The sequence below is a fragment of the Aquarana catesbeiana genome, linkage group LG01 (genome assembly GCF_042186555.1).
Source record: "Aquarana catesbeiana isolate 2022-GZ linkage group LG01, ASM4218655v1, whole genome shotgun sequence".
Taxonomy (NCBI): domain Eukaryota; kingdom Metazoa; phylum Chordata; class Amphibia; order Anura; family Ranidae; genus Aquarana; species Aquarana catesbeiana.
In genome coordinates this window covers 813,421,935-813,448,424 of record NC_133324.1, presented here as the reverse complement: position 1 = coordinate 813,448,424, position 26,490 = coordinate 813,421,935, and the positions used below count along the sequence as shown (strand labels likewise).

The 26,490-nt window shown below is 41.4% G+C and overlaps 1 protein-coding gene across 5 annotated transcripts in view; it reads right to left on the bottom strand.

Annotated features, from left to right (window-relative positions):
• The window catches only part of SGCZ (sarcoglycan zeta), a 2,017,576-nt gene that overhangs the window by 1,598,051 nt on the left and 393,035 nt on the right, over nucleotides 1–26,490 (bottom strand). For all 5 annotated transcript variants that reach the window (XM_073608275.1, XM_073608266.1, XM_073608288.1 and 2 more), the window contains exon 2: nucleotides 19,062–19,168. The gene's annotated coding sequence lies outside the window, so the exon portion shown is untranslated. The remainder of the gene's footprint in view (nucleotides 1–19,061; nucleotides 19,169–26,490) is intronic.

Sequence of the window (26,490 nt, the reverse complement as noted above, 5' to 3'; positions counted from 1 at the left end):
TGTCAAAACACTGAAGATGGGTCATGAATGGGTCTTTCAGCATGACAATGACCCAAAACATACCGCCAAGGCAACAAAGGAGTGACTCAAGAAGAAGCCCATTAAGGTCATGGAGTGGCCTAGCCAGTCTCCAGACCTTAATCCTATGGAAAATGTATGGAGGAAGCTGAAACTTTGAGCTGCCAAGTGACAGCCAAGGAACCTTAAGGATTTAGAGAAGATCTGTAAAGAAGAGTGGACCAAAATCCCTCCTGAGATGTGTGTAAACCTGGTAACCAACTACAAGAAATGTTTTACCTCTGTGCTTGCCAACAAGGGTTTCTCCACCAAGTACTATGTCATGTTTTGCTTGGGGATCAAATGCTTATTTTACTCATTGAACTGCAACTCAATTTATAACATTTGTATCATGTGTTTTTTTTTCTGGATTTTTGGTTGATATTCTGCCTCTATCATTTAAAATACACCTATGATAAATAACATTATAGACCCTTCATTTCTTTGTAAGTGGGCAAACTTATAAAATCTGCAGGGGATCAAATAATTATTTTCCCCACTGTATCTATGGACAGCTTTATATAGGTTTTTTACAGAAACTGATACTTGCTATTCAGGCCTGTAATCACAGCATAGTGGTGAACCAGTATTCTGAAGCAAAGTGAGTGGCTGATAAATAATCAACATTTTTATATATATATAGGCCACATTCAAATATATTAGTCTGGTAAATATAATACATATTTTAATATGATTAAAAATAACCACAAATATTTCTTTAAATTAGTTGTGAATAATATATGTATTAACTCATCTTTAGATTAAAGCCACGTATATATATATCCCTTCTTTGCATTTTACTTTATCCATTTACAATGAGATATATATATATATATATATATATATATATATATATATATATATATATATATATATACCTCATTGTAAATGGATAAAGTAAAATGCAAAGAAGGGATTTTTTAGCCGCTTACACAGTATTTTATATTTATTACAAGCTCAGAAAAAAGGGGATCCAAAAATGACAGCAAAAATAACAGAGGCAAAGCTTTTTTAGGCATCGTTTACCTTAACACAGAGTCCTTGAAATAACTAACTGCACGTCCCGACATCCAGCAAGATACTGATGGGTGCGCTGGTGGTGTTTTAATATCCCTCCCTCTCCAATCAGCTGATGGACCTGGAGAGAGGAGGAAGCAGGGTAAACCATGGAGGCCCCCTGGACCCGTCCCCAACGCATGAGAAATAGAGCTTACTTTTGGTGGTATTTGATTACCACTGTGGTTTTTATTCTTTGCGCTACAAATAAAAAAATACTGAAAATGTTGGGAAAAAAAGGTTTTCTTAATTTCCGTTACAAAACTTTGTAAAGAAATACATTTTCTCCTTCACTGATGAGCACTGATGAGGCAGTACTGATTGGCACTGATGAGTTCTGATGATGAGGCACTTATATGCTGATGGGCACTGATAGGTGGCACTGATGGGCATTGATAGGTGGCACTGATGGGCACTGATAGGTGGCACTGGTGGGCACTTACAGGTGGCACTGATGAGCGGCACTGATAGATGGCACTGATAGGCAGCACTGATCAAGAGGCACTGGCAGGCATCACTGATGGGCACAAAGTGCCATTGCTAATGGGCACTGATTGGCACCGATTGGCATCCCTTGTGGGCTCTAGTGGGCATCCCTGGTGGTCCCCAGTGGGCATCCCTGGTGGTCTCCAGTGTGCATCCTCGATGGGTCTACACTGATAATCAATGCACTGATTATCGGCGCAGACCCCCCCTGTCAGGAGAGCAGCCAATCGGCTCTCCTCTACTTGTGGCTGTCAGCGCGAATAGAGGAAAAGCCGATAAACGGCACTTCCTGGTTACCATGTGATCAGCTGTGATTGGACACAGCTGATCACATGGTAAAGAACCTACGTCATAGGCTCTATACCTAGATCAGAGTTGAGGTGTGTCAGACTGACACACCACGCCACCATTCGCCACACTGTGTGTCCTCGCAGGCATACGCAAGTGGCCTATCCCGCTGGATGTCATATGACGTCCAGTCAGGATAATACAACCACTTTCCGACCCTCATTTAGCTATAGGGCGGGCGGGAAGTGGTTACATGAAAAATATTTGCCATTAATTTATTTTTGTAAACATCACCTCCGCTAATCACTAATCCTTCAAAATGAATAAAGATTCCAAAAGGGCGATCCAATCGATGTAGATTCTAATAGAGCATTTATTACTCTCATTCCTAAGCCCCACAAAGACCACAGTGACGTAGCTAATTACTGTCCCATATCCTTAAATAATACTGATTTGAAACTATTTGCCAAAATTCTGTCAAATAGGCTGTTTATGTTTTTAGCTAGCTACATTCTGACCAGGTAGGATTTTTGCCGCATAGACAGGCTGCCGACCAGGTCCCTAGAGCAATTGACCTTATCTCCATATTACACTCCTCATGGGAAAGTGTAACGAATAGGATTGGGATGCTGCTGTCCCTTGACATCCGTAAAGCTTTTAAGTCCCTCTCGTGGACTCATTATATAGCTCACCCACAGCTCAGAAAGTTTTGTGGGGCCACAGATCGGACCCAACGTTTCTTCTCTTTACAAGGGCAACTATCCAACTCTATTTTCTAAGCTATTAGAAGACCTACAGGCATGGTCAGACGTGAGTTTGTCATGGATGGGTAGGATTGAGTGAAAATGACAGTCCTGCCCAAGCCACTATATTTTTTCTGTACTTTGCCGATCCAGGTCCCTGTTAATGCCACCCGATGGGTTCAATACAAAATTTTCCATTTTATCTAGGGTGCCAAAGGCCCCAGAATATCGTGGACCATGATGTATGCTCCTAAGGATATGGGCGGACTAGGTGTGCCTGACTTACTATGGAAATACTACGTGGCAGCACAGCTCACCCAGCTATGCCAACTTCATAGTAAGCACTATCGACCAGACTGGGTTTCCATAGAGGCCCAGGCAAGTTTCCAACTTGCAATGGATCTCGTCCTTTGGATTCCCCCAAAACATCATAGGGCTATACTGAGCCCAACGCTCTCCCACTCACTTCAAGCATGGGACACAATTTGTAGAAGATATCCTCTGCGTTCAACATATATCCCAGTATCTCCCCTTTTCGGCAACCCCCTATTCCCACCAGGTGTGCAACCTGACAGGTATGGATGGTGGCTGAATAAGAGACTGTACTGAATAGGTGACTATTTTGACCACAGAGGCATACGTTTTTTCTCATATTTCATGGGAAGTTTAGAAATGCCCCCCACTGAGAGCTTCCACTGACAACAAATTTACTACTTTCTCAAATCTTTAAAGAAGGATAGCTCTGATGTAGCAGTCTATACTGTGTTTGAAAACAGGTGCATGTAGGACGCTGCTCTGTGCGGGGGGGCATCTCTAGACTATACAAATTGTTTATCAACACTGCTGATAGATTATCCTACCAGGTGGCGTGGGAAAGGGATCTGTCTATAACCCCTGAGGTGGGGGGCTGGCATAAATGGAGTACACAGATTTCTAAAGGTATCCTAAATGTTGCCTTGATAGAATCAGGCTATAAACTCCACACCAGATGGTGCTTGGTGCCAGACGTTTGTCAAAAATATATCCAGACACCTTAGCTGCATGCTTCAGAGGTTGTGTACACCATTGCACGTATAGTGGACGTGCCCTAAGGCTCGTCACTTTTGTATAAGGGTTCACTCATTTATTTTCTCAGTCACGATGGTTAATATCATTAAAGGTGCAAGTATAGCACTACTAAATAAGCCTGTTGAAAATGTCCCACGACAATTCCAGACCTTGATCCACTTTACGTACTATAAAATCACTATAGCAACAGCGTGGAAAAGCCCTTACACAGATATTGCCTTAGTGAAATGGAAACTTATGTGGATCATGTTAAATGAAAAAAATTGTGAGTGTCCTACGAGATAGACAATCCACCTTTGATAAAATATGATCCCCTTGGCTGGCCTATCTGCAGGTCCTGGGAGATCGAATCTGATAATGACTGGAGGAACCCCGGACGGACTAACTTCTTCGCTATTCCTCTTCTAATGTTCCCCTGATTCTAGCCAGCCTTGGCATCATGCTTTAACTGCTCCCCCCTTTTTTAAATTCTTTTCCTACTTAAACAGCTTATGTTTATAGTCGGGGGATTGGAGCCCCTTATGGAGGACCATCTATTGCCTGGTAACGGGAAATCACGGTAACGGGAAATACTTAAGCTATAATCACTGGACTAAGGCTTTTCCATCTTGTAGGCCTATTTACAGTGATTACACGTTAATGAGGTCTCGACCTCAAAATCTTTATGACTTTTTGGTCCTTAGTCTGACCTAAAAGGCAGTCTTCTGGACATCTACCTCCCAGTATTAACAATGTTCTTATTGTATTATACTATGTTCATAGCTCAATTCCTAATTTTCTTTCTTTACGTCTGTTGATGTCCATATGTTCACCCATGGCCTTATGGAAAACTTAACCCGTTTACCAAGATCTTCTTGTAGTATTTCATCCTCTCTTCCTCCCACGTATGCACTATTTCTTGTTGTATGATTCGAAGCATGCAAGGAATGTTTGCTGCTCTGGAAAAGTACTCACTTACTTTTTGCCTTTTTCAAAATACTTATAGAAAATGATTGAAATAGAAAGTTAACGAGGGGGCAGGAGGCGGAGCCTAGCGGAGCAGACATGCATTGTTAGAGCTCCACACCGCTGAGGAGAGAAGAGAAGGACAAAGCGGAGCCTGCAGACTCAAAAGGTATCCATTTGAACCTTTTTGCCCCTGGGAACAAACTGTGAAAGTTTGGGCAGGAAATATGGTACTGGGAGGAAACCATGGCAGAAATAAAAATCACCTCACAAAGAGCTCACAGGCACTCACTGCAGCTGAAGCAGCTCCAGTCACCTCACAAGATACAGCATCAGGGCGCTCTCACAGACAGAAAATGTCACAGCAAGACTCTCCATTTGAGTCAGATACAGAACAAATCCTCTCACAAACTTCTCCACAAGCCTCCTCAGTATCCCCAGTAATATTATTACAATTTGAAAAGATGCTTCATAAGGCTTTAAAACAAACCTCAGACCAAATAACAAAAACGCTAAACCAAAGAAATAAGAGAGCTGGGAAACCGCACCGCAGCCTTAGAAATAAAAATGGATGAAATTGAAATTACAACCCAAGAAAATATAACAGAATTGGAACAATTAAAAAAAGAGAATTTAATACTTCAAACTAAGCTCGAAGATTACGAAAATAGAGCCAGACGTTCAAACTTGCGCATAAGGGGAATACCTGAAACTGTGACAGACCTGCAATCTACTATTACTGCTCTATTACAAGAACTAAAGCCAGATATCCCTATTGAACGTTTAGAACTGGACAGAGTACACAGAGCCCTCACAGCCAAAAAGAAAGATGGACCCCCACGTGATATAATCACAAAATTTCATTATTACAGAACGAAAGAACAAATACTAATTGCTGCAAGAGAAAAAAAGGAACTTAATTTTCATGGACACAATTATCAAATTTTTGCTGACCTATCCCAACTTACTATTACTAAAAGACGATCCATGAAACCCCAACTAATGGAACTGCAACGCCACAACATTATGTATCAATGGGGCTTCCCCTTTTCAGTCAGATTTAACTACCAAGGTACAATTTACAGAAGCAGATCAGCAGATGAACTACAACAAACCCTTTTAAAATTAAATCTGACAGAACCCACAAGCAGCAACACTTCCACACGCAGAAGAATGGCATCATCTTCACCTTCAGGCAGCACCCAGAAAATTTCAGAACAAAATGGGAATCATCATTCTCACAAAAGAGGCCGTTATGCCACGTCATCCATGGACCAAGAAGATTCAATGGACTGACATCCTAATTCCTGATATCTCTTCATTTATTATACTAAGAGATGGTTCTCTATAAAAAACCTGTATTTATAACTGAATGTAACTGCATTCTGATAGTCACACACTGTGTGGGATCATGTTACATTCCAGTTATATTTCTTATTACTTCTGACTCATATAGCCTTAGAATATATAAGTGAAATAAGGAAATTCTTGTTCAGTTATATATTATCAGGTAATAATAATAGATTTATTACTTTTTATGACAAATATGTTTAATAATCCAGAAGTAATGGAAGCTTTTTCTTTCTTTTCTTAAAACAAATATATTATTACCTAACTAGTTCCTAGAATTATGTTTTTGTTTATTCTCATCTGAAGCAATACAACCTCAATTTTATGAGTTAACATATCTAAACAGTTACATATGAATAAAATATGTAATTGTTTACTCTAAAAGGGTTAAAATCCCAAAATAATTCAAACTATCTTCATCAATACCAAAGTTATTAACAGTACCTTTCTAACTGAATTATTTAGCCTAGGGCAAGACTAACCATATACAACCACCCTGGAATAAATAATTTCAACAAAAACTATATTCTGTACTCCAATTAATGAAACATCATTTTGATGTCTTTTGACATAGCACTTCTCTCCTGTAAGCGGAAGATCCGTGTACCCCCATTAGCCCTCCTCATTCTCCCAACCATATTATGTGGGAGTGTGACGAAGGCACTTATTCCCCTGAGAGAGATATTTATTCTCTTTCACGGGTAAATTGTGATTACTTGCAAAAAATAATTTATACAATGTATCATCTAATCTCATATGTTTTTTGTTTACTCTTTACTCCAGAATTCACTGGTTTCTTTTCTATCTATTCATCTCTTCAGTCCACACAGGTTGATCTGCGCAGTCAGCTCTGAATAACAAAAAGTAAGTCAAAACTATTTGATCTATTGCCATGGCACCACTGAATATACTTTCCCTGAATGTTCAGGGAATAAATGTCCCTCAAAAAAGGACCAAAGCCTTCCGTACTTTCCATAACAAGAAGGCTCACATAGTATGCCTCCAAGAAACACACTTCACCAAAGATTCTACTCCAAAATATATTTCTCCTTTTTATCAACAAATTTACACGGCTTCTGCCTGTACCAAGCAAAGGGGAACTCTAATTGCATTTCACCGATCCACACCATTCACCTTATCATCAGAAATTAAAGACCCAGAAGGTAGATACCTGATACTCATGGGTTATATAATGGATACAGCAATCGCGGTGATTTCCTACTACGCTCCTAACAAACAACCTACACCATTCCTCTCACATATATTACAAGTGATTAATACACACAAAATAGGAACAGTGATAATGTGTGGGGATTCGAACCAGGTCCTCCTCCCATTTCTAGATAAATCACCTTTTACACCATCCAAAATAACCTCTAGATTACCTTTTTCTCAACTTCTTTCCAAATACAATCTGGTAGATTCATGGAGAGAAAGTAACCCAATGAAAAAGAAATTCACTTATTTCTCGCACCCTCATCAAACCTTCACCAGAATAGATCATATTTTTCTAACAATAGGAATGATACCAGAAATTATTGCATCAGATATAATTCCGATTCCGTGGTCTGACCATAATGCAGTATACACTACTATAGCCTCAGCCATACCAAAAGCGCATGACCCAACGTGGTACTTACCGGACATAATGCTCAAACACCCACTACATCAGATGGCCATTGAACAAGCTTTAAAGGAATACATATCAATTAATAATACAACAGACATCTCCCCAATAACACTGTGGGAAGCTCATAAGCCTGTCTTGTGTGGTACAATACAAAGACAAATGGCACTATTTAAACGGGAACGCAAAAATCTAGCAAAAAAACTAGAACTCAATTTTAATGCAGCCTACATATGATTTCAAGATAATCCATCTCAGAGTACAAAATCTCATCTGGAAAAATCTAGATTGGAATACGATCTATTTCTCACTGAGTCAGTTGATAAATCCCTCAAACGCTCCAAACACAATTTCTACATGAATACAAACAAACCAGGTACATATTTGGCTCGGCCATTAAATTCAACTAACAAATCTTTCAAACCAATACGTTTGAAATTATCAAAAAATGTTTACACTTGTAATCCAGTTAAAATAGTCCATAAATTTCACTCACATCTCGCAACTTTATACAAGACAAACAATGAATTTAATCCTACAGAGGCTGAATCCTTCTTCTCAAAAATAACCTTACCTGAGTTATCTCAGAATCAAAAAAGCAGTTTGGATGAGCCTATAACTATAGATGAAGTTGCTAACGTCATAAAAGACCTAAAACTTAACAAAAGACCAGGCCCAGACGGCTACTCGGCTTTATACTATAAAACATTCTCAGAAATACTCTCTCCCATTCTCACTGAAACTTTTAACAAACTTCTAGATGGACATTCTTTTCGGCAAGAAACACTAATGGCAATTGTTTGTATGATCCCAAAACCCCTTTCTGATGATACTTCCTGTGTGAATTATCGGCCTATCTCTCTGTTAAACCTCGATATTAAATTATTAGCAAAAATAATAGCAAAACGCCTCAATAGCATTATAGGAAAATTAATACATAGAGATCAAGTAGGTTCATGCCAAATAGACAGGCAGGCGATAATATACGCAGGGCAGTGTTATTGACACATATTGCTAAAAAATGGAAAATCCCTTTATGTTTTCTATCTTTCGATATTAAGAGGGCATTTGACACAGTATCCTGGCAATATATGCAATATTCATTACAAAAATGGGGTTTTGGACCCCACTTTTTAACATGGATCAAAGCATTATATAATAAACCCAAAGCCTATATAAAATATGCTGGATACAAATCTGAAGCCTTTAATATCGAAAGAGGTACCCAACAGGGTTGCCCATTATCTCCCTTATTATTTGCCCTTATACTCGAACCCATGGCCCAATACATCAGAACAAACCAAACTATAACTGGCATTGAAGTAGGAGGTATTACACACAAATTATGTATATTTGCAGACGATATATTACTTTTCCTATCATCACCACAGGTCTCTGGTCCTAACTTAATACCAGCTCTTGATGGGTTTGCAGCCCTATCCGGCCTTATGATTAATCCTAAGAAATGCCTAGTGCTTAATATTTCACTCACAAACATGGAATTGATCCCGGCTAGGGCTGCACTCCCATTCACATGGGCAGAAAAATCAATCCCATATCTTGGAATTCATTTAACAGCATCTCATTCTGACTTATTCTCAACCAATTATCCTCCTGTATTAAGACAGATCACAAATCTTATAAAACAATGGTCGCAACTTCCTTTATCCTGGATAGGGAAGATTAATGCAATCAAAATGACTATTCTACCCAAATTGCTTTATCTATTTAGAGTCCTCCCTATTCCAATTCCTTCCTATTTTTTGAGAATCGTACAAAAAAGAGCAACTTCGTTTATATGGGGCTCTTCTAAACCACGTATACCTATACACACACTACATCTTCCCAAAAATAAAGGAGGCCTGAGATACCCTAATTTTACTAACTACTACAGAGCAGCACATTTGGCCAGTCTGTCCAAATACCATGCAAAACAGGAAATCCCATTATGGGTATTTATAGAGGCTTCAGAAAATGACCCTCTATTAATATCAAATTTATTATGGCTTGATCCTAAAGACCGCTTTAAAATTCATAATCCCATAACTAAACACTTCTTATCTCTCTGGGATAAACTAAAAACCAAATATCAGTTACAATCTCCACACAATCCTCTCCTTTCTTTTATCAGAAATCCGGCCTTTTATCCGGCATGGATCTACCCAAATTCTTTTAAAGCTTGGACAACATCAGGCATTCAGACACTAAATGGCTTCATAGCATCTAAATCATTCCTTTCATTCCCAGCGCTTAGAGAAAAATATGATCTACCAAACTCTGAGATATTTAGATATCTCCAAATCCAAAATTTCTATACACCATTCCTAAAGGGGGATACACCATTATCCCAATAATCCATTTTTGAATCAATCTGTACAAAAGATCCATTTGCTAAAGGTACAATTTCATCACTTTATAATCAATTATATGGAGTAGCAAATCTTAATAGACCCTCTTATGTTCAGAGGTGGGAGGAGGACCTGGGACGAACTTTAGAAGACACGGACTGGTCTAACATATGGCTCACATCTAAGTCATCTTCATCCAACATCTTAGCACTGGAGACAAATTATAAAGTCCTATCTCGCTGGTATCTTGTACCCGCTAGAGTGGCAAAATATTCACCTAATACCTCAGCTCTTTGTTTTCGAGGATGCCCAGAAATAGGCACATATTTACACATATGGTGGACGTGCCCAGTAATCCAAACCTTCTGGAAGGAAGTCTTCGTGATTGCATCTAAAATATTTAAAAAAATAATACAACCAGATCCATATTTAACTTTACTTAATCTAAAACCAGAATGGTTAACACTCTCTCAATTCAAACTTATGATCCAACTAATAACGGCTGCAAAACAAACAGTGGCCAAGGCATGGAAATCTCCTACATTGGTACTAGCAGAAACAATTCACAGAATGAATAATACAATGTCCCATGCTAAGATGGTAGCCATCGATCAAAATCAAATTCCAAAATTTGAAAAACTTTGGCATCCTTGGATAAAACAGTTCCTGTCAAACTTCAATGACTCTGTCCTTTTGCCATGGTAACAGATTAAATGACTTACAGAGACACCCATTCTAAGGCTTCAAAGAGAACTAAAAAGAATAATAAACTGATGAGCGGGACAACCTTGTGGACCATACCTCTACCTTTCAACCCTTTTTCTTCTTTCTCTTTCCTTTTCTCCACCTTACGATTAACCACTTGAGCCCCGGACCATTATGCTGCCTAAGGACCAGAGGTCTTTTTCCAATTTGGCACTGCGTCGCTTTAACTGCTAATTGCGCGGTCATGCAATGCTGTACCCAAACGAAATTTGCGTCCTTTTCTTCCCACAAATAGAGCTTTCTTTTGATGGTATTTGATCACCTCTGCAGTTTTTATTTTTTGCGCTATAAACGGAAAAAGACCGAAAATTTTGAAAAAAAAATGATATTTTCTACTTTTTGTTATAAAAAAAATCCAATAAACTAAATTTTAGTCATACATTTAGGCCAAAATGTATTCGGCCACATGTCTTTGGTAAAAAAAATGTCAATAAGCATATATTTATTGGTTTGCGCAAAAGTTATAGCGTCTACAAACTAGGGTACATTTTCTGTAATTTACACAGCTTTTAGTTTATGACTGCCTATGTCATTTCTTGAGGTGCTAAAATGGCAGGGCAGTACAAAACCCCCCCAAATGACCCCATTTTGGAAAGTAGACACCCCAAGGAAATTGCTGAGAGGCATGTTGAACCCATTGAATATTTATTTTTTTTGTCCCAAGTGATTGAATAATGACAAAAAAAAAAAAAATATTTACAAAAAGTTGTCACTAAATGATATATTGCTCACACAGGCCATGGGCCTATGTGGAATTGCACCCCAAAATACATTTAGCTGCTTCTCCTGAGTATGGGGATACCACATGTGTGGGACTTTTTGGGAGCTTAGCCGCGTACGGGGCCCCGATAACCAAGCACCGCCTTCGGGATTTCTAAGGGTGTAAATTTTTGATTTCACTCTTCACTGCCTATCACAGTTTCGGAGGCCATGGAATGCCCAGGTGGCACAAAACCGCCCCAAATTACCCCATTTTGGAAAGTAGACACCCCAAGCTATTTGCTGAGAGGCATATTGAGTCCATGGAATATTTTATATTTTGACACAAGTTGCGGGAAAGTGACACTTTTTTTTTTTTTTTTTTTTGCACAAAGTTGTCACTAAATTATATATTGCTCACACAGGCCATGGGCATATGTGGAATTGCACCCCAAAATACATTTAGCTGCTTCTCCTGAGTATGGGGATACCACATGTGTGGGACTTTTTGGGAGCCTAGCCGCGTACGGGGCCCCGAAAACCAAGCACCGCCTTCAGGATTTCTAAGGGTGAAAATTTTTGATTTCACTCTTCACTGCCTATCACAGTTTCGGAGGCCATGGAATGCCCAGGTGGCACAAAACCCCCCCAAATGACCCCATTCTGGAAAGTAGACACCCCAAGCTATTTGCTGAGAGGCATGGTGAGTATTTTGCAGCTCTCATTTGTTTGTGAAAATGAAGAAAGACAAGAAAAAACTTTTTTTTTTTTCTTTTTTCAAATTTCAAAACTTTGTGACAAAAAGTGAGGTCTGCAAAATACTCACTATACCTCTCAGCAAATAGCTTGGGGTGTCTACTTTCCAAAATGGGGTCATTTGGGGGGGTTTTGTGCCACCTGGGCTTTCCATGGCCTCCGAAACTGTGATAGGCAGTGAAGAGTGAAATCAAAAATTCACGCCCTTAGAAAGCCTAAAGGCGGTGCTTGGTTTTCAGGGTCCCGTACGCGGCTAGGCTCCCAAAAAGTCTCACACATGTGGTATCCCCGTACTCAGGAGAAGCAGCAGAATGTATTTTGGGGTGTAATTTCACATATTCCCATGGCATGTTTGAGCAATATATCATTTAGTGACAACTTTGTGCAAAAAAAAAAAAATTTGTCTCTTTCCCGCAACTTGTGTCGCAATATAAAATATTCCATGGACTCGACATGCCTCTCAGCAAATAGCTTGGGGTGTCTACTTTCCAAAATGGGGTCATTTGGGGGGGTTTTGAACTGTCCTGGCATTTTATGCACAACATTTAGAAGCTTATGTCACACATCACTCACTCTTCTAACCACTTAAAGACAAAGCTCTTTCTGACACTTTTTGTTTACATGAAAAAGATATTTTTTTTTCCAAAAAAATTACTTTGAACCCCCAAATATTATATATTTTTTTAAAGCAAATGCCCTACAGATTTAAATGGTGGGTGTTTCATTTTTTTTTTTCACACAGTATTTGCGCAGCGATTTTTCAAACGCATTTTTTGGGGAAAAAACACACTTTTTTAAATTTTAATGCACTAAAACACACTATATTGCCCAAATGTTTGATGAAATAAAAAAGATGATCTTAGGCCGAGTACATGGATACCAAACATGACATGCTTTAAAATTGCGCACAAACGTGCAGTGGCAACAAAATAAATACATTTTTAAAAGCCTTTAAAAGCCTTTACAGGTTACCACTTTAGATTTACAGAGGAGGTCTACTGCTAAAATTACTGCCCTCGATCTGACCTTCGCGGCGATACCTCACATGCATGGTGCAATTGCTGTTTACGTTTGACGACAGACCGCCGCTTGCGTTCGCCTTAGCGCGAGAGCAGGGGGCGACAGGGGTGCTTTTTTTTTTTTTTTTCTTTATTATTTTTTTGCTTTTTTATCTTATTTTTAAACTGTTCCTTTCATTTTTTTTTTTTTTAAATCATTTTTATTGTTATCTCGGGGAATGTAAATATCCCCTATGATAGCAATAGGTAGTGACAGGTACTCTTTTTTGAAAAAATTGGGGTCTATTAGACCCTAGATCTCTCCTCTGCCCTCAAAGCATCTGATGACACCAAGATCGGTGTGATAAAATGCTTCCCCAATTTCCCAATGGCGCTATTTACATCTGGCGAAATCTAAGTCATAAAATGCTCGTAGCTTCCGGTTTCTTAGGCCATAGAGATGTTTGGAGCCACTCTGGTCTCTGATCAGCTCTATGGTCAGCTGGCTGAATCACCGGCTGCATTCTCAGGTTCCCTGTTGAGACAGGAGAGCCATAGAAAAACACGGAAGACGGTGGGGGGGGCATTCCCTCCCACGGCTTGTAAAAGCAGTCTAGAGGCTAATTAGCCGCTAGGATTGCTTTTACATGAAAGCCGACCGCTGGCTGAAAAGAATGATACCAAGATGATACCTAAACCTGCAGGCATCATTCTGGTATAACCATTCAAAGTCGTGAATGGCGTACCTGAAGACAAAAAAATGGTTAACAATAAAGCACAGTAAACGGTAAAGTATAAATAATTACATACCTGAAAAACAAACATGATAAAACATAATAACAATAAAACATTGCAGAATAGAATACAGTAAAAAAGAGCAGAACAAGAGAGAGAGAATAGAGAGAGAGAGAACAATAAAAACGACAACTATTATTTATTTATTTTTTTTACACTTTTTTTTGTAACTAACTTTTATAACTGTAACCGGTTCCAGGTTCGGGTCTCTCAAAATGCGATGGCATCTTGGGAGACCCTGTGAAAGTGTGCCTAGTCTGTGCAATGCTGTACCCTACGCTAATACTCAACTAGTGAATGGTAGCGTTCAAAACATTCACCAATGCAAAGACCAGGATTGTCAGGACAGGAGGGACAATAATAGCGGGTGTCACGCCTATATCCGCGCTTGCTGCAGACACAACATCTTTTTTGGGGGGCGTTGGGTAGGGGTACTCGGGAGGACATAAAGAAAATGCCTCTCATGCAGCCGACTGCATTTGGTTGGGGATGTGAATGGGGGAAGTACGGGTGCTGCAGAAGTGGTGGGTTCCCAATTAGGATTGGCGAATGCAGCAGAAAGGGCACTATGGGCACGACGGGCCTGTGTTTGTCTTTTTGGTGGCAGCAGGACACTACTTGTGCTTGCCACCTCACCAGCTTGAACTGCACTTATGGGACTCGCCACGTCAGTGTTACTGCAGTGCTGGTTTGACTACGACCGGAGTGTACTAGGCCGCTGGCGCTTGCCAGTTCAATAAAAAGCTACCAAAAAAACTGTTAGCGATCGCAGGGATCAGGCCTGACTCTGCGAACGCTGCAGTTTAGTTTAGTGTTTTGTAAGTGACAGTGATCGATCGATACTGCACCTGGGTGGGCTGGGCCGGGCGGAGGGGCAAAATGCAGGTGCTAGCAGGTATCTGGGCTTATCCCGCTAACACTGCATTTTTGGGAACCCTAAACTGCTGGGGACGCTAGTATAGATCTGATCGGATCAGATATTGATCCGTTCAGATACTATACCACTAAGGGAGGCGTATGCTGCATGCGTGGGTGTTAGCGGTACTGGCGCTAATCTGACGCTGCTTGGGGCTGGTGCTTGCCAGTTCACCAAAATACTACCAAAAAAACTGTTAGCGATCGCAGGGATCAGGCCTGACTCTGCGAACGCTGCAGTTATTTGTTTAGTGTTTTGTAAGTGACAGTGATCGATCGATACTGCACTTGGGTGGGCTGAGCTGGGCCGGGCGGAGGGGCAAAACGCAGGTGCTAGCAGGTATCTGGGCTGATCCCACTAACACTGTGTTTTTGGGAACCCTAAACTGCTGGGGACGCTAGTATAGATCTGATCGGATCAGATATTGATCCGATCAGATACTATACCACTAAGGGAGGCATATGCTGCGTGCGTGGGTGTTAGCGGTACTGGCGCTAATCTGACGCTGCCTGGGGCGACGCATATCACCGCCGGGCGATCAGGGGGCTAAACCTTTATTCGGTAATAAACGGCGGGTGCCCTCACACTAAAAAAAATAAACAAACTAACCAGCGTCACCCGTAACACTTATACGGTAATCAGTGGTGAAAGGGTTAACTAGGGGGCCATCAAGGGGTTAAAACATTTATTAGATAGTATATGGGGGTCCCTGTCGCTATAAAACGCTGACGGCGAACCTAAATATTTACGTCCCTAACTAGCGTCACCAGCGACACTAATACAGCGATCAGAAAAATGATCGCTTAGCGACACTGGTGACAGGGGGTGATCAAGGGGTTAAAACTTTATTAGGGGGGGTTAGGGGGGTATCCTAGACCTAAAGGGGGGTAATATTCACTGTCCCAACACTCTAACTGTCACAAACTGACACCAATGCAGTAATCAGAAAAAAAAAAAAAAACTGCTGGTGTCAGTTTGTGACAGGGAGGTGGGGGGGGGATCGGGGGGCGATCGGGGGGGGATCGGGGTGTTTTGTGTGCCTGGCATGTTCTACTGTGTGTGTAGTGTTAGTGCACTCACATTGATGTCTTCTCTCCTCTGCGCTGCAACGGAATACCGAGCTGAGGAGAGATGACATCATTTCCTTTGCTGCTGTTTAGCATACAGCAGCAAAGGAAGTTACCTGATTGGCCGGCGGCGATCGCGAGGGGGGGCCACGAACGGATGGCCTCCCCCTCATCTCCGATCGCCGTGGGACCAAAGACGACCGCCTCGGGCACCGGGGGGGGTCCGACCGGACCCCCCACCCGCGGAAGGCAAATCACGTATATATACGTGATTTTGCCTGTCCGTGCCACCTTGCCGACGTAAATCGGCGTGAGGCGGTCGTCAAGTGGTTAAAGCTCATTATCAGAATTTATTTGACCTATATACACTCTACTTGTAAACAATATGTATAGTAGGTATAAATCATTTAAATACCTACAAAAGTAACTAAGGAAATGATATATATCTTTAATTTAGGTTTACGTGAACCCAATGTTTAATATTTGAAATTTCATGATATTTACCTATATAAACCCTACTGTAAAACAATGAGCTTACTTTATAGATCCTTGTAAACTTACTTTATGTATCTTTATAACATTGTATACTCAATAAACTTCTTTTGACAAGGAAAGCAGTACTGTACCATTGTGCAAGTAGTTTAAAGTTTGCTTCACTTGATTCAAGCCTTGCAAAGGTGTATGCCTGAGTTGTATTACTGTTATTTTATGAGAGACTGATAGTTGATTATGTAGCTCTTATTCCCACTTAATCCCCTGCATTTCCAGATAAATTAATATAATTTTTAGGGTATTAAAGTAGTATTCCCTTACAAAAAAAAAAAAAAAAAAAAAAAGAAAAACAACTCACTCCTATTAACTACCAGGCATATGGCATATGTATGCCAATCAGCACTGGGATGGTGCATCCAAGAGAAAAGCTACCCAAAAATAGAATGTCCTCTTTTCAAAAGGTAACCCTTAGAATAACGTTGCCCTTAAAAGAAAGTTTGTGAATATGGAATTATTTACAGTATATATTATTAATTTCCCTATATGGATTATTCACCTTTTGACTCAATTTGAGTTAGTAAAAAAGCAAAAAAAAAATATTACAGTTCTTTATTCATTTCCCACAATGGACCATCGTGTTGTAAAAATAAAAAAAACCTTCTCATGCTTAAAAGAGGGTGGGAGAGAGGTAAGTAAACCTGATGAGGTTCAGAATTATGACATGTAAAGTTGTGCACTTGGGTGCCAAAAATACACAAGCAAACTACACATTAGAAGGGGCTTCCTTAGTAGAAGCAGTGAAGGAAAATATTCTGCTATGCCTAGCCACAGCTAACAAAACTAGAACAATACTGCCATGCATTAAAAGGGGCATACATTCCAGAGATAATTCACTGATTCTACCTCTTTACAAAATACTGGTTCAGCCTCAACTTGAATATGCAAGTTTGGGCACTAATCATCAGGAATGACCCTGTTGAATTGGAAAGAGTTCAGCAATGGACAACACAATTAATAAGGGGGTGGATGACTTCAAGAATGAGGTCTGAATACATAGATTACAGTTATTCCGTCTGGAGAAGATGTGTTTAAGAGGGGATATGATTACAATGTTTAAAATATATCAAAGGTCACCTATAACTGTAATAAACTACAGTATTTACTCTAAAGTCCCTGAAGAGGACACAAGGCCATAATTTGAGGTTAGAAAAAAGTAGATTCAAGCTTATGGGTGGAATGGGTTCTTTAAAGGTAGAGCAGTTAAGATGTGGAAGGATTCAAGTAAGAATCTCAGTGCAACTTTTTCTGTGGCTGGAAGCAAACAGGTCTTCACAATCTGGAGGATTCACTAATATTCATGAATACTTGCTATCAAGCCAGTTCAGGTCAGATCTCAGTATACACATATCAATTTGCTCAGCTCCAGTAATGTTGCTCAATGTGCTAGCATAGCTGTACCAAGAAAAGTGAAGCAACAATAATACATTATTACATATATATTAATAATAATTTACTAACAGACATATCAGCCTGGATGTCACACCACTTCCTCAAACTCGACCTATCCAAAACTGAGCTCATATTATTTCCTCCCCCACGCACCTCTTTCACTGATTTCTCTGTCAAGATTGATAGCAATACTATCAGCCCATCTCCGTATGCGAAGGTTCTAGGTGTGACCCTGGACTCTGAACTATCCTTTTAGCCCCACGTCCAAACACTGTCCAAATCTTGCCTCCTCAGCCTCCGCAACATCTCCAAAATAGGCCCCTTCCTAACCAATGACACCACAAAGCTCCTAGTTCACTCCCTTGTCATCTCCCGCCTCAACTGTTGCAACTCCCTCCTCACAGGATTACCTTTACATAGGCTATCTCTCCTTCAGTCCATCATAGATGCTGCTGCCAGGCTTATCCACCTTACCAACCGTTCAGTGTCTGCTACCCTTCACTGTCTATCCCTCCGCTGGCTTCCACTCACCCAACAAATTAAATACAGAATTCTAAAAACAACAAAGCCATCCACAACTCGGCCCCCAGCTACATCCCTAACCTAGTATCAACCTACACGTTCCCTTCAATCCTCCCAAGACCTCCTGCTCTCTAGTTCCCTCAACACCTCCTCCCATGCTTGCCTCTAGGACTTTTCCAAAGTCTCTCCTATCCTATCCTATGGAACTCCCTAACTCAGTCTGTCTATCTCCTACACCGCTTGCTTTTAGATGATCCCTGAAACCCCTTCTCTTCAGAGAAGCCTATTCTGTCTTCAACTAACAACTGTACTTTCATTTTTTCCATCAGATCATCCACCGCAGGTATTGTCTTTTGTATCACTCAACCCTTCTTCCTAGATTGTGAGCTCTATTTAGCAGGGCTCTCTGATTCCTCCTGTATTGTATTGTAACTGTACTGTCTGCCCTCACGTAAAGTGCCACGTAAACTGTTGGCGCTATGTAAATCCTGTACAATAATAATACATGGCCAGGCACATTCTGCTGAAATATATCTCAGGAGTTTTTATGTAAACTGGTGCATATGCATACCTCTTTCTGTGACTTAAATGACAACTAAATCAAAGAACACAAATTGACTATATTACAGCTTACCATTCCCTAGATGTGGTGGCTGCATTTGTTGTCTATTTTCATACACAGAGTATTTTCAGCAAGTGCTGCCAGAAATGCAGTGTCTTTGTCTTCTCCTGTGAGCTGACCTGGAAGCATAAAACAATATATCTTATTTCTGTAAACTACTAATCCCATCAACTCCCCATATAATGGAGATCAAAGTTATTGTAAAGGCATATTTTTTTTAAATAACAAATATTTCAATCTTACCTGCCCTGTGCAAAACCATGGGCACTGCTGCTGCACCCAGAAGGTTTTTTACCTTCATGCATAGAATGACAAAGGCGGTCATCTTTAAAGTTTAGCCTGAGTGGTAACCATTGCCCCCTCCATAGATACAGTGAAGTACTGAAGGAGGGGGGCCCATGGGTAGGATGTGTGTTATTCACAGATATACCAGGTAAAAATTCAGGGGAAAAGTCTGAAAAAAAGATGAGGAATGAAGCCAACATAAAAAGTATTTGTAAGCTGCGATACTTTACATTTTTGTTTTTGTGTTTAAATACCTTTCAAGGTGCTGATCACCCAAAAACAATTTATATCACAGACCGGTACACAGTTCTAGCAGTACAGCAATTTCATTATTGAAGACTATATAGAATATAATGTCACTAGCACACATTTGTTTTATGGCTTCCTCCAATACCTAAAACCGAGTATACAAATTATTGAGATAGATAGTTGAGGCCCTTTATTTTGTGCAGTGAAAGAAGAGTCTTTGATCAATTTCTAAAAGTACTTGTGCTGATTAACTAAACTGTTTTAAATAGAGATAGGTGAACAGTTCGGGCCGAGCATTGATTCGGCCCCAAACAGTGCTCATTCGGGTTTTCGCTGAACACCCGAATTTGTGGGGCGCTCAACAGGATGTTTGCCCACTGGGTGCTACACAGTGCATTCTAGGGCCCCGATTGGCTGAAGCAAGGCTTTGCCCAATCAGGGCACAGAACACTGTGAATATTTGGCTGTTAAGGTGTACACCGGGAAGCCAGCTGCCACGTCCTTAACAGATGAGCTATTAGTTGTCAGCGGGCTTCCCCATTGACAGCTGGAAAAAAAAAAAGAAAACATTGCCTGCAATACAAAAATGTAAAAAAAAATGGCGTTTTCTGCCCCAAAGCACCTTGTCCCTATGTTGATGGGGACAAGAGCCTTTTCCCCACAGCCCTGGGCAGTGGTTGTGGGGGTCTGCGGGCTGGGGGATTATCCAAATCTGGAATCCCCTTTTAACAAGGGGGACCCAGATCCCACCCCCCCATGTGGATGAGTACATTGTACCCCCTACTTATTTACCCCAAAAAAGTGTCCAAAATAAATAAAAACACACACGCAGTTTTTGACAATTACTTTATTGAAAATAAAAAAAATGTCTCCCCCATGTAGACCCTGAAACTGAGCTGCAGTACGGTGGCCAAGACCATACAGTGGTTTAACAGGACAGGTTCCACTCAGAACATGCCTCGCCATGGTTGACCAAAGAAGTTGAGTGCACGTGTTCAGCATCATATCCAGAGGTTGTCTTTGGGAAATAAACGTATGAGTGCTACCAGCATTGCTGTAGAGGTGAAAGGGGTGGGGGGTCAGCCTGTCAGTGCTCAGACCATATGCTGCACACTGCATCGAATTGGTCTGCATGGCTGTCGTCCCATAAGGATCCTCTTCTAAAGACAATGCACAAGAAAGCCCACAAACAGTTTGCTGAAGACAAGCAGACTAAAGACATGGATTACTGGAACCATGTCCTGTGGTCTGATGAGACCAAGATAAACTTATTTGGTTCAGATGGTGTCAAGCGTGTGTGGCGGCAACCAGGTGAGGAGTACAAAAACAAGTGTGTCTTGCCTACAGTCAAGCATGGTGGTGGGAGTGTCATGTTCTGGGGCTGCATGAGTGCTGCCGGTGTTCTATCGATATGTGCCCTCCATCGAAAAGTGCCCGTGCATGCACAGGGCGGAGTCACACTCCAGCTGATTTACTGATCACCTGGAGTGACGTGACTCTGGCGCATGTGCACATCACAGGAGGCATTTTTCGACAGGAGAGGGAATTTCACAGACACAATTGAAAGCTATTCACAGAGCGGAGGGGGACACCGTAGTTGTTACATTATGCTTCACTGTTGCAGGGTGGCTTGTGGCTGTGTTAAAGGGCGGATTTTGTCTGTGTTGCTACCCGCCTTTAGACACAGGCAACAGGCACAGATCAAGACACTAAAGCCACCGTGCAACACTGACAAAAAGCGACCTTGAGCAGACTGAAACTCCTCCCCACAACAGCGAGGCACAATATGAGAACTACAGTGTCCCTCCACTCTTTGAATAGCTTTTAATAGTGTCAGTGACATTCTCTCTCCCATTGAAAAATGCTTCCTCTGATGTGGGCATGCGCCATGGTCACGTCACTGCAGCTGATCGCCAAATCAGCTGGAGTACGGCTCTGTCCTGCGCATGCGTGGGCACTTTTCGATGGAGGGCACATATCGATAGAACACCGGCACTTGGGAACTATCATTCTTTGAGGGAATCATGAATGCCAACATGTACTGTGACATACTGAAGCAGAGCATGATCCCCTCCCTTCAGGGACTGGGCCACAGGGCAGTATTCCAATATGATAAAAACCACAAACACACCTCCAAGATGACCTTGCTAAAGAAGCTGAGGGTAAAGGTGAAGGACTGGCCAAGCATGTCTGCAGACTGAAACCCTATTGAGCTTCTGTGTGCATCCTTAAACATAAGGTGGAGGAGCACAAGGTCTCCAACATCCATTTTAGTCCTAAGATTAAAACTAAATTGAGATTTGCTGCCAAAATTAACACTGACAAGATGAACACTCAGAGGCTATTCATCAACTGCGTTTAAAAGTGGCTGAACTAGAGGACTGCTCCAAGTGGAACAACAATAAAATTAGGGGAGTACCAAAAGCAATAATGCCTGAAGAGATAGTCCCATATCTACACCAATTATTCTGCAACATTCTACCAACATTAACAACGCAAGACCTTTTCATAGACAGGGCCCATAGGATTCATAAACCACAGCACCTGCCTGAATCCTTGTCTAGAGATATCCTGGTCCGAATCCATTTTTTCCACTCTAAAGAGCAAATCATGAGAGCTGCAAGATCTATGCGCACTCTCCCTGAGCCTTTCTCCAAATTACACTCTATAACGATATCTCTGCAGCTACGTTGCGGACACGCAAAGCATTTGCACCAATCACCTTGATTGTTATGGAGCATAAGACTACATACAAGTGGGGGTTCCCTACCTAAATAGGATCAATCAGATCTCTGTGCCACCTTCACATTTACCCAATCACTACACATGTCATTCAAAATCACTGTCAAGGGCTTGAATAGCCCATTCAAAGGACCCATGCTATGGAGGGAAGCGATATCCCAACACATTGATATACTGTGTATCCAAGAGACACACTTTTCTTCAATTAACTCCCCACGCTATACCCACAAATTGTTTGCATGTATCTTCCACTCCCAATAATAAAAAAGTGAGAGGAGTAATGATAGCGGTGCGCTCTTCCGTATCCCTCACTGTATCGCATGTAGAACAAGATTCTTCCGGCAGGTTCCTAATACTATCAGCTTGTTTCAATAACAAACCTCTGATAATTGTTAATCTCTATGCCTCAAACACCCACCAAAAATCTTTCTACAAAACTGTCATACAAAAAATTCAACATTACCCCAGAGACCAAATTATTATATGTGGCGACTTTAATGAAGTAATCGACCATTCATTAGATACTTCCACCCCAAAGAGAAGTATATCCACTGCAATTTCTTCTTTGGTACTATTGGAAGAGTTCTATGACATCTGGAGATGTCAACATGGCACTGAGAAAGATTTCACCTTCTACTCCAACTCCCAGAGAACCTATTCCAGGATCGACCTGTTCCTGACCTCCAAAGTACTACTACAATCCATTTCTACCTCCTCCATTGGGGTGATATCATGGTCTGACCATGCCCCTGTGTTTATTACACTCACCCCTCCACCCTCCACCACATCACATAAACTATGGCGACTAAACTCTTTGCTGATCAGTACCAAGGACAATAGGTAACAGGTCGGAACTGTGATTGGGGACTTTTTTTATCTTCAATGATGGTTCTGTTTCTAATTCCACCACTCTTTGGAATGCTACAAGTCTGTCATATGGGGGACACTACTGAAGATGGGAGCCCAGGAGAAGAAATAACGCAATGCAGCCCTTAACAGCTTCCTAGACAATATAAGGATCCTAGAAATGCGTAACAAGCAAGCCCCTCAGAGGCCACCCATGCAAACTTAGGTCTGATATGAGCTCGTACCTACAGAGCGGGTATGACTTTTATATGCAAAAATTAAGACTCACCTGGTATTCCCAGGGAAATTAGGCAGGGAAAAATTTGGCGCAGCAATACAAACGTAAGGCAGCACAGCCCAAAATCCCTTTTCTCATAGACTTTAAAGGTCAAAAGCTTTTAAATCCCAAAGATATAGCCAATTGTTTTGGTTCCTTCTGTTCTAAACTGTACAACCTAAACTGCTCCCCTACTGAGCCACAACCCAGCTGTGCATCTATTCAAAGCTTCATTTCTAAATGAAGTCTCTTCTCTCTAACTCCTGCACAGGTAACAGCATTAGCTCAACCTTTTTCGATACAAGAAGTCCAGACCGCTATTAAAACACTCCCCTTACACAAAACCCCAATGGCTTTGGAAATGAAGACTATAAGACGTATTGTGAGCAATTAGTCCCCCATCTCTGTAACTCACTCAATAGATTTCTAACTACTGGAGACATACCATCTGAATTATTAGAAGTCATCATCACCACCATCCATAAATGAGGAAAGTCCCCTCATGACCCAGCCAACTATCGTCCCATTTCACTCCTTAATACAGACCTCAAAATGTATGCCAAATTACTAGCCACTCGCCTTTCACAGCACATGCCCCATCTTATACACCCAATCAAGTGGGATTTATCCCCCAGCGTCAGGCCTCTGATGGCAGTCGCCACTTTGTGGACCTCATCCACTGGGCTGAACATCACCAAACGTCTTCTCTGCTGATCTCCATTGACACAGAGCAGGCGTTTGATAGAGTTCATTGGGGCTACCTAGAAGAAGTCCTGAGAAGGTTGGTATAGAAGGCACATTTTTACAGGCCATCCTAGGTCTCTATTCTTCCCCAAGTGCTAAGGTATGGACCTCAGGCATCCTCTCTGACTCCTTCTCAATCACCAATGGCACCCGACAGGGATGTCTGCTCTCACCCCTGATCTTTACCTTGGTGAATGAGCCTCTAGCTCAAACCATTCGATCAAACCCCCTCATCTCTGGGGTCCTAGTTGGGGACACCACCCCACAAAATAGGTCTTTATGCAGATGACATTATTATCGCACTTACCGACCCATTGAATTCACTTCCCATCCTCAGGTACTTGAAGATTTTAGTGTGATTTTGATGTACAAACTAAACCATTCTAAGTCATCTATGATCAGCATTGCACTTCCACCTTCAATCAAAATGGATGTCTCCAAAATCTCCCCTTTCTCCTGGGCCTCCGGCTCCTTAATGACATACCTGGCCATCCAACTTTTATCTCCCTCCCTTATGCTTCTCTGCTCTAACCTATCTTTCCTTCATCGGAAACTACAATCCATAACCTCAACTATGTCATCCGTTAAAGCATCATGGGCTGGATGTATAGCCCTGACCAAAATGTTCCTCCTTCCACATATTCTTTACTTCTTTAGGACATTGCCACTACCATTGCTGCCAACTGAACTAGCCAAAATCGAACAAACTCTCAACTCCTTCATCTGGGCAGCTCGCAAACCCCGACTGAAAGCTTCAATGTTAAGCTCCCCTACAGCCTTCACTGGGCTAGGAGCACCCAACATTAAACGGTACTATAAAGCAGTCATCTTAGACCAAGCACAGCAGTGGTGATCCCCGCACCCTACTACTTTGTGGCACCAAATTGAATCAACTGCAATATTGAATGCCCCACACTTAGTATTAGCAGCAACCTGGATGAACTTTCATGCACCAAGTTCATACCTTCCCACGGTCAACGCCGTGGAAGGCCGTGAGTCAAACCTCTCAAGGAATACACATAGATGCCTTGAAGCTACCCCCAATTCTTTCAATGCAACTCCTATCTCCAGACCTATCAATTCAACATTGGTATACAGCAGGAATCAAGACAATTAGAGACCTATTTCATCAAAAGAACCTCAAACGTTACCAACAGCTCTCCACGGACTATCCAGCAAATCTTTCTCAGGATTCGTCACATACTCTCGAAACTGCCTGCCTCTACAGAAACGACCCCCAAAGACATGTTTCATTCTCCATCCAACCAACCAATAAAAACAAGGGAATCTCCCATATCTATAACCTCTTCTCCCGGCCTACAGCCACTTGCAAACCTACCAGTATGGTTTATTGGGAATCAAAATTACAAACCTCCTTTCCTTCAGAAGTGTGGTATCATACCCTCCGGCTCCCGACTACCTTTTCCAAAAATGTATCTCACTGGGAAACCCTCATGAAAATCTACCACAAATGGTATTACACACCTGATTGGCTTCCATTTTTCAATCCTACTCTCCAAAATGCTAGAGGAACTGTGATGCAATTGGTGACATCTTCCACATATGGTGGGACTGTCCTATTATAGTACCTTTCTGGAAGAAAGTATTGGCATTAATCACCAGCACAACTAACACTACCCGACAACTAACGCCACAAATGGCTCTCTTTGGTGGCTTACAGCCAATATTCATATTATCCAACATATTCTAATTGCAGCGAGCACAGTACTAGCCCATGCCTGGAAAAAAAACACTTTGCCAACTACCACAGCTCTCATCACCACCGTTAACGAGCGCTGCCACATGGAATATCTCTTTTCCAAATCTGGCCTGACAGGTGATAAGTTTCACAGCCACTGGTCCACTTGGTTAGCCAATCCCAGAAGTATAAAACTCACTTAACTGGAGCAACAATTCACACCGACTTATACCACCCATAGGAACCATCCCCTATCACTCTCTAGATGAGATAGAGCCAGATGTGAACGCCTAACTGTTTTTTTTTTCTATGCAAATCCACACATCAATGTTCATTAAGTGACTAATGAGTGTATCCACGAATGCTTAATTATCTTTCCTATCCCTATTCACACTTGCACCTCTCTCTTTATCCACCCTCTTTAACCTGGCCTTGACGTTTTCCCCATTGGGGTTAGCAGCCGAAACCTTAAACACTCTCTAAGTTTAACTAGTTAGATATACCAACTGTCTACTATGTATCACTCTACTTTATCGGTTATGGGTACCATATAAGTATGGTGCTGATAACGCTATCCTCCCACCATGACACAGTCTATC